Source organism: Lipotes vexillifer, unplaced genomic scaffold (assembly GCF_000442215.2).
Source record: "Lipotes vexillifer unplaced genomic scaffold, Lipotes_vexillifer_v1.1 scaffold59, whole genome shotgun sequence".
In the NCBI taxonomy this organism is placed as follows: Eukaryota; Metazoa; Chordata; class Mammalia; order Artiodactyla; family Lipotidae; genus Lipotes; species Lipotes vexillifer.
Genome location: NW_006791208.1, coordinates 2,469,331 through 2,478,133, shown reverse-complemented (window position 1 = coordinate 2,478,133; position 8,803 = coordinate 2,469,331).

The window sequence follows — 8,803 nt, the reverse complement described above, 5'->3', positions numbered from 1 at the left end:
CCCCTCCCCCCCCCCCCATAGACCCAGAGGTCAGGCACGGGGAGGCACTGAATGTTCGACAGTGTTCCAAGGTGTGACCTGGGGCACATCAGGCAATGCCTCCCCCCTCTCCCAGCACATACTACCCCCACTTGCTTGGATTTTGTCAGCCCCATTCCCTTCCCCTCTCCCTCCCCTCCCACCCACGCTAGGGGGCCACCTCCCTGAGGGAGGCTACAGGACCCAGCAGGGAAGCCACTCTGGCAGGAAGGACACAGGCCTGGCAGATCAAAGACCCCGGTTTTAACGCTGGCCTCACCACCGACACACTGTGGAGCCTGGGAAGGGTTCTCATCTCTCTGCTTCGCTACTAGTTAAATGAGAGGGTGACAGCAGAGAGCCGAGAGGCCCGTTTCTGTTCTGATGTTCTGGGATCCAGCCTGGCTGTGTGCCATCTCCTGCAGCAGAAAGCTTTATTTGGACAGAATCCCCAGGTCCCGTGCCCCCAGTATCACCCGTCAGTCGGTCACTTAAGAAGTCATGCGGAGGGATCCCGTCCTCCCCTGTCGCCCCTGCAGGCCCAGCCCTGCCTGCTGTCCCCTACCCTGCAAACGTAGGAGAGGGTTTCCCCCACCCCAAGACAAGCTACAGAACTTCTCGTTTGCAAAGTGGGGACGATGATTCCTACCTCCCGAGGTGGGGGGAGGCCTCGGCGCTCACACTGGTCAGGGCGACGTTGCTCTGGCTAGTGGGGGGATCGCCTTCCTCCTCGCTCCCTCCCCAGTGAGAAGTCCTATTTTTATTGTCGTATCACCCTTCCTTTCTCCCAGGGGAACCGGCTGTCAGAGCTGGGTCACTTGATTTTGCCCCAACATTATGCCTCTGCGGAAAAAAAAAAATCAGACCGTGAAATGGGCCTGAAATTCAGTGTTTACCACGGCTCAAGGACACCCAACCCGTGTCCAGTTGCCTTTTGTTTTCAAATGAAAATGCTTTGTACAACTGAGGAGTTACAGCAAAGTGTTAATCAGGGGTCCAGGGAGTGAGTTGAAGAGATGGAGTGAGTGCATTTGCAGCCAGAGGGCTGCAGCGTAGATTTGGGCGGGGGTGGTGGGGTGGGGGTGGGGCCGTGCCCTCTGAGCATTTAAGAAGGGTGTATTTGCTCCAGCCTGAGCCCTGTAGCGGCTTCCCTCTGGCCTGCCCCTGACTGTGAACACGCTCACCGCCCACTGAGGAATCCCTCCCAGCTGCTCCCTGCCTGCTCCACGGTGTCAAGGTGAGCCAGAGTCACCCTGTTCCAGGGCTCTCTGTCCCCAAGGAGAAGCTGTTACTGTCAGTCATCCTAGTGCCCTGCTAACGAGAACATTCGCAGTGGTGGGCAGTGTGCTGGTCTCCGCTGCAAGGACCAGGTCCCAACCCTTCCAGGGACCTGGCTCCACAGGGGGACCTTGGCCTCAGGTACCTGGGCTGCAGTTGTGGGGGAAGCCCCCACCCTAGAAAGAACCCAGGCTCCAGACCCCTGGAGGCCAGGGCCTTCCACAGACCAAGAGGAGAAGGGATATCACCCCAAAGTGACCTTTGCAGTGGGTTTGTCCAGCTGGCAGCCATTGCCCCCGCCATCTGTGCAGAGCTGGCCACCGCAGGGGCTGGGCCCTCCCTATGAGGCAGCCCTTCCACACCGCCCCCTCCTGCACTGTTTGGCTGAATTTGGGAGCTCTGTGTGCTCAGCGAAAGCCACTGCTGTCCAGGCTGGTGCTGTGAGAATGAAGTGCTCAGAGGGCCTGGGCACCCAGGAGACAAGAAATTGTGTGGTTTTAGTACGTTCAAAGGGACAATCGCTTGCAGTTAGTAGATCTAGGGATCCAGTTGGGAGAGAACGGTGTTTACCCCATATAAAGTATTCAATAGTTTTACTTGTGAATTTGTATTTATTTTGAGTTATACTTGACACAGAATTCCTTTTTTTTTTTTTTAAAGAAAAAATACTATGTGTGTATTTTGAAACGAAAATTCATGGATGTTAAAATTTCTGCATGGTTTCCAATTTTTCTCACAACACTGAATTTGTTACCTTCTCCCGAAAAATCTTCACAGTGATTTTTGTCTGTATATATTTGAGGGCTTTTTTAAAAAAAAGAAAAAGAAAAGAAAAATATGATTGCCTGATTTTTGAGATTAAAGTAAACAAAAAGAGAGGCATTTTCAAAACTTCAGAGCTTTCAGGAGGGCAATAGAATATCAAATGAAGATTTCTGGAAGCATTTTTTGCAAACCTTCTGGTTGAGCTGCAAGAAAATATTTATGGTGAGAACTTTTCTCTTTTTCCTGTTGGTTTTTTTTGGGGGGGGGGTTGATTTTTTACTATGCTTTGGTCTGTAAAAAGTCTGCAACTGAATTACATTAAGAAGGAAATATTGTCTACATAGATTATTATATGAAGTTGGTACATAATTCTGATGAGGAAAAAAAACTTTGCAATTCTTTAAGCCATATTATTGTTATTCTCTGTTGTTATCCCTGGATAAAAATATCAGTATTAAGTAGCCAGCATATTATTCAAATGCTTAGACTTATTATTAATATGTTCTTGTCCTGTATTTATACATATGTGTATTTGGGAAAGTACTGCCTTTTTTTAAGGGAAGCTATTATTAGATACTTAGTGAAAAAGGGAATGGTGAGCCCTTTGAGCCTCTTCAGCTGAGGATAACACAGCATTATAATCCATTCTCTTGCACCTTCTTATTATCTTGTTATTATGGTTATTAAACTTGTGGGGGGCAGTCCAAAGATGGTCTCCTTGGCCTGGTCCAGGGCTCCCGGTCAGCAGGGCCCAAGGATAGAAGAGGAAGCAGGAGGCGGACTTCTCCAGCCGCCCCCTCTGGAGCTTTGCCATCTGAGCCATGCCTCGGTGCCCTATGCTCTTTGAACTTGGATTTGTCACCCAGAGCCCTTACACCTGCCCTCCAACATCTAATGGACTTGAATCTACTCTCAACGAATATTTAATCCAGCATCACTACATCGTAGCCCAGTGTGACAACTAACCCTGGAGTTTGGGAGGCGTCCGGCCATCGGGGGAGTTCATCGCTCTCTGTTGCCAACCTCACCGTTCGACCTCCTCCACTCCTGTGTGGTGACCCTGTCCAAGTCTGTATCTGTTAATACATGTGTGTCCAGCTAAAAAGACAAACAGAACCCGTGGGCCAGCTCGGAGGGTGCGTGGAGAAGCCTCCCGACCCCTCCCGAGGGCCGCCCTCGGGATGGCATTCCGTTGTGTGCCTTATTCCTGGAGAATCTGTATACGGCCTACCTATAGAAATATAGCCTTTTCATGCTGTATTAAAAGAACTTTTAAAAGCAAGAGAGGCTCCTGGGTGTCCTTGTTTACACGGAGCATCGGTAGGGAGCTGAACGTTTTCACAGATTCGGGGGTGCTGAGCTGGGTAGGGGCGGCTTGGGGCTGCCCTTCCGCTCTCCCGCGTCTGGAATGTCTTGTCCTGGCCCTGCCTCCACCCAGGCCCCCTGTCCCCAGACGGACACTCTCTCCGGGGCGAGGGCCCTCCCCAAGCGGGGCCCCAGACTAGGCAAGATTGTCGGCACATTAGGTCACAGTTAGTTCTGCGATGGGACTGCTGGTGACCATATATAGGAGTGAATCTTCCTCGGAGACAGCAGCCCTAGGCCTCGCAGCTGCAGCTCCCACTTGGCCCTCTCGCCAAGACAGGGATTTGGGCCTCAGACGCTGGGCATCCCACAGTGAGCAAACTCAAGGGTCCAGGGCCTCCTGGAAAGTCCCCAGGAGAAGGAACAGAGGGCCCTTCTTCTGAGCAAGGACCTGTCTGGGCTGTCTCAAGGTGGGGCTCTCGACCGGGGCCACAGACGGGAAGTCACGGCTCACAGGGCCTGGAGCCACGGCGAAGCAGGCCTGAAGGAGCCACCTGCATACGGAGCCCTGCGGCCCAGGATCAGCGCACTTGTGGTTCTCAACCTGGCTGCTCACCAGAATCGCCTGCGGGAGCCTTGGTCCATCCCAGAGATGCTTGAGGAACCGGCCTTGAAGTCCCTGATCAGTCCAGTGTGCACGGCTGAGAAACACCAGGCTTTGAAATGGTCCTCAGGGTCCTGTGGGGTGGATGGTGATGGCCGGTAGGAGGCCGTGGGCAGGGGGCGTCCAGCTCACTGGAGGGCATCCCATCCTCGGCTTCAGCCAGTTGCTACCATCTAAGAATACACCACCTGGGGTGGGGTGGGGAGTGGCGAGGGGACTAGGCTGTTATGTGAAATTCTCCAATTTTTAAACTTTGGCAACTAGTTTATTAAATAGCCAAACTACATGTCTGTGGACCAACCCGTGTCTCCATGCAGCCCCTGAGATGGAGCAGAGAAAACAAGGTAAGTCCTTGGCATCAGGGATCATGGATGGGGGAAGGGTGGCGAACAGGCAGGAACAGAGGCTCCCAACCCCAGGAGCAGGACCCCTTGTCTTATTTGGGGTGCACAGCGAATCCTGGAAGCCATCAAGCCCTTTCCTGCTTATTGGCACAAAGGAAGAATTCACCTCCGGGTGCCTGGCCTCAGGCTACATGAAATGGGGGGCAGGGCCAGAGTTGGCCTGAGCGCAGGTGGGTGTCAGTGCAGCCAAGCAGTGAACAGAGAGGGGACCCAGCCCGGCAGAGTGGGCGGGGGAGAGAATAATCACTCCCATGAGGGCCTCTCCACCCACAGCCCAGGGAGGGCTGCGCTCCTGGTACAGGTCTGAGGACACGGAGCCCGTCTGTCTCAGTGGCCTGTGCCCCACGGTGCCGGCTTCCAGATCAGCCCGGCCTCCCCTGGCTGGGCCACCCTGGGCAGAGTCCCTGGCCTCTCTGAGCGCCAGCTTCCACAGGGATACCGTGCGGATAAGCCGGCCCAGTGAACACAAGGCCCAGCACACAGCTTGGCACCTGGCTGGCGGGTGGCAGGCCAGGGGCTGTGGATCTCTTGCTCCCACTGTCTGTGGCTCCGGCCAGAGGTCACCCAGGGAGTCCGAGGGGGTGCCAGGCCGCCAACCCAGGAACATGGTTCACTTGCTCACTGGCTGAGTACCCCCTGTGCTAGGGCTGAGGTGTCAAGGTTAATGTTCGATTTTCTGCCCTTGTGTGTCGTGTGCATGCACCCGTATTTGTTTTGTTTTGTTTTCCGTGGAAGGAAAACAAACCCAAGGCAAACACAGCCTGCATTTCAACATCTGCAGCCGTGGAGACCAGTAATTCCCCTGGACAGGAAGGATTTCCGGTTGGACCTAATGTCCATGTCCAGGGGCAGCTGTCGGTGGCTGAGTACAGAGAGAGCGGAGTCCACCGCAGAAAGGGGTGTCGGGGGACCCAGAGGGGAGGGCCCAGCTCTGGGTCCACCCCTGCCTGTCCTCTTCGAAGCTGGTGTCCTCCGCCACCCTAACCCCACATTTGAGGCCTCCAGAGGCGGGGGCTCACTTGAGGTCACCTAGTGGGAGAAACAGGATTTGAACCCTGAGTTCTTACCTCCCAGTGCCGTGTGTGGTTCAGAGGCAGAGCTGGGGCTCAGCCCCGGGCAGCATGCTATGCCCACAGTTGCAAAGGTGGGGCAAGGAGTGAGGGACCCAGGGGCGGGGGTGGTCTGTGGGGACAGGCAGCTCCAGCCCGTGAAGGCCTTGGTGTAAGGAACCAGGCACGGGGAGGGGAGACTGGCCAGTGCCTCAGATCTGAGGGTGGGGTGGGGAGGCACGTGGGCTCAACTACCACTCCCTCTCCCACCTCAGCACCAAAACCCCTGGGGACTCAAGGGGCCCCCCCTTCGTGAGGCCCAGACAAGGCTCCTAGCACCACCACCTTCTTGGAACGTGTCCTTACCTGTGAGCTGGAGCAATCGGGACACACTGCAGGCTGCATAGGACGCCGGGCTGCAGCGGAGGCTCTGTGCTGGCTGCTCCTCCTCTCCCAGGCTCCCGCTGCCATCGGGCTTCTGCCCTGGGCCCTGGCCACAGGCCCAAGTCTCTCCTGTCCCTCTGGCCTCGTGTGTGTGCTCCTAACAATCCCGGCAGGAGCCAGGGCAGAGACCGATATGGCGGGTGGGGAAACTGAGGTCCAGGGAAGGCCCTAACGCCCCAGACTGGCAGACAGGTCCTCCACTGCACCGTCCCATCTCCACGCTCTGTGCTTTTTCTGATCCCTACCAGAGACGCCAAGTGGATTCCCACCAGCGCTCTCAGGCCTCCAGCAAAGCACTAGGGGCGTCCCCTCGGGGCCTGGGTTGGTAGTCAGGCCCCTGCCTGCTCTCAAACAGCTGGACCCTGGCTCTCCACAAGCTCCCCAAGGTCAGGCATCCAAACGCCACCCCAGAGGCTCCCTGGCCCGCCTCCCGCATGGTGTTGAGAGAGGAGACACTTTCTACTTGTGTGTGTTCCGCTCCCGGGCAGGAGACGAGCTCAAGGGAGCCAGGCCAGGGAGGTGCACAGGGGCAAGGTAGCGGAGGGGGCCTCCAGACCCGTCTCCGCACACTCCCAGCACCCCACTGTCTGTGCGTCTGCTGTTCCGGTGTGGCCTGGTGCACCACAGGGTTAAATGTGGAATAAATGAGTGCGATCTGGCTAACGTCCAGTGCGCCAGCTGCTGTGCTCTGTGATCTACATGCATCATCATTCTTGATCTTCACCAGGACCCTGTGAGCTGGGTGCTGGGATGAGTACCATTTCACAGAGAAGGAAGCCGAGGTTCAGAGAGTTTGAGTGACTTGTCCAAGATCATACAGCTAGAGAAGCAGAGCCCCTCCCTGTGCCCCCTCCCAGCACACTTCCCACCCCTCACGCCCCCAGTGTCACGTCCAGGGCCTAGTCCCTGCCTCTGGCAGCTGTGCCACCCGCCCAAGACAGCCAGCTGGAGGGGCTGTCCTGCCCTCAGCCCCCAATTCCCTGGGCTCCTCACACCTGCCCTGCCGAGCCCGCCAGCCTTCCTATGGTAGCCCAGAGCCAATAACCACCTAGTGCAGGCTCCATGGTGGTTACCGCAGGCTTGTGCAGAAGCTAGAACTCAAGCCAAGCCCCCTAACACAGCCCCCAACCCCCTTCCACCTCTATCCTTGAAAACTTCCCGGGGGGGTCCCTTTCCCAGTTGCAGGGGGAGCCCAGCTCCTACCACTGCCTCCAGGGCGAGCCAGGCCGGATACCTGTGCCTTCTCTCCCTGGCGCTCGGCCCTCCCCCGCTGGAGCCCTGTATTCAGGCCGGTCCCCCTTCCACATCCTCCCTCTTGGTCCAGGAAAGGAAGGGGGTCTTTCTCCCACCTGAGCCCTCCACCCTGGGAGCTGAACAGCATCCTCCTTTACCACCCGCTCAACATCCCCCCTCCCTCTCTGGTCACTCCTGGAGGTCAGGGCTCAGCCTCCACCGCCCCTCCACACCCAGCTTCTGTAGCCTGTGGGGCAATTTGGGGTCCAAGTCCTGCCTCGTTCATCCAGGGTCATGGCACCTGCCGTGACCTCCATCTCGGCCTCCCCACTCTCATCCTGGCAAGGGCTCTGGGGTCAGATGGACTGGACACTGAACGGCAGCTTCACTACTTATCAGCTGTCATCCTGGGCTGAGAAAGTCGCCTCCCCCGCTGAGCCCCGGGTTCCTCCCTTGTACAATGGGAATGGTATTGCCTGCCCACCACCTGAGGGTCACTGTCACGATTAAACACCTGGGACATGCTTAAGAACTTTTAGCTACTGCACTGTTCATGGAGAGGTGCCAGTCCCCTGGGCCTGTGCTGCCTCTGAAACGCTGCCCCCCAGCTCCTGCAGCCTCCCCCTCCCCCTGCCATGATTCTCTCTCTGCCTCTGCCTCCTACTTATCAGCCCCTTGAGCCATGCATCCTGGAAACTGAGGAGCCTGCGCCTCGGCCCCAGGAAGGGCCTTTGATCTGTCTGGTCCTTGGCCTGTAGGCCTTTCCCCCTCCCTCTCCACGCACCCACATCGCGTTAGTTCAGCTCTGACTAGGTTTCTGCCTGAGTTTCCCTCTTGTGCTGCAGCAAGGGACCTTTGCCTAGCATATAACTGGTCCTCCTCTCCCTGGGAACCTGGCCCAGCTCCGCCCCACGGTGGAGACTGCTTCAAACAGTTTGGCCCAGATCTCCCTACTCCGACATCCTTGCCAGCTCAAAATCCCCCAGCCTTCCTCTCGCAGGAATCGGCTGGTCCTCTGCTGCCCTCTGGTGGCTAAATCTGAGAACTGCGACTTCCTGCCAGCGGCAAGCCTGCATAGGGGACAAAAGGGGAACTTGTTGTTGTTGTTGTTCCCCAAACTGAAATGAATCCTGATCCCCCCAGCACAGTGCTATCCAGGCCTCATGCACCTTTACTTGAGTAAAACTGTCAAGTGGTAATATCTGGGTTTTCCTTTCTTGATTATAAAAATAACGCATGCACAATGTGAAATGGAAACAACACAAAAATAGGAAGTAGGATGCGAAAATTCTCAGTAGTCGAACCTCTTCCAGAGACACCACTGTCCAGAGTTTGGCCATATCCTTCCCTAGTCTTTTGTTTGTACAAATATATTTGTGTTTAATGTATACACACACACACACACACACTAACAGGATTATACTTGACATGCCGTTCTGTAACTTGCTTTGTTCTCATCATCTTTCCCTGTTAGCACAGAAATCTGTTTAATTGGACTAACAGCTGATTGTACTCCTTTGTTAGGTAATGTATTTATCGATTCCCTATTGAAGAGTACAGGTATTCTTGTTTTCAAAAACCAATTCTTTTGGGGGGCTTCCCTGGTGGCGCAGTGGTTGAGAGTCCGCCTGCCGATGCAGGGG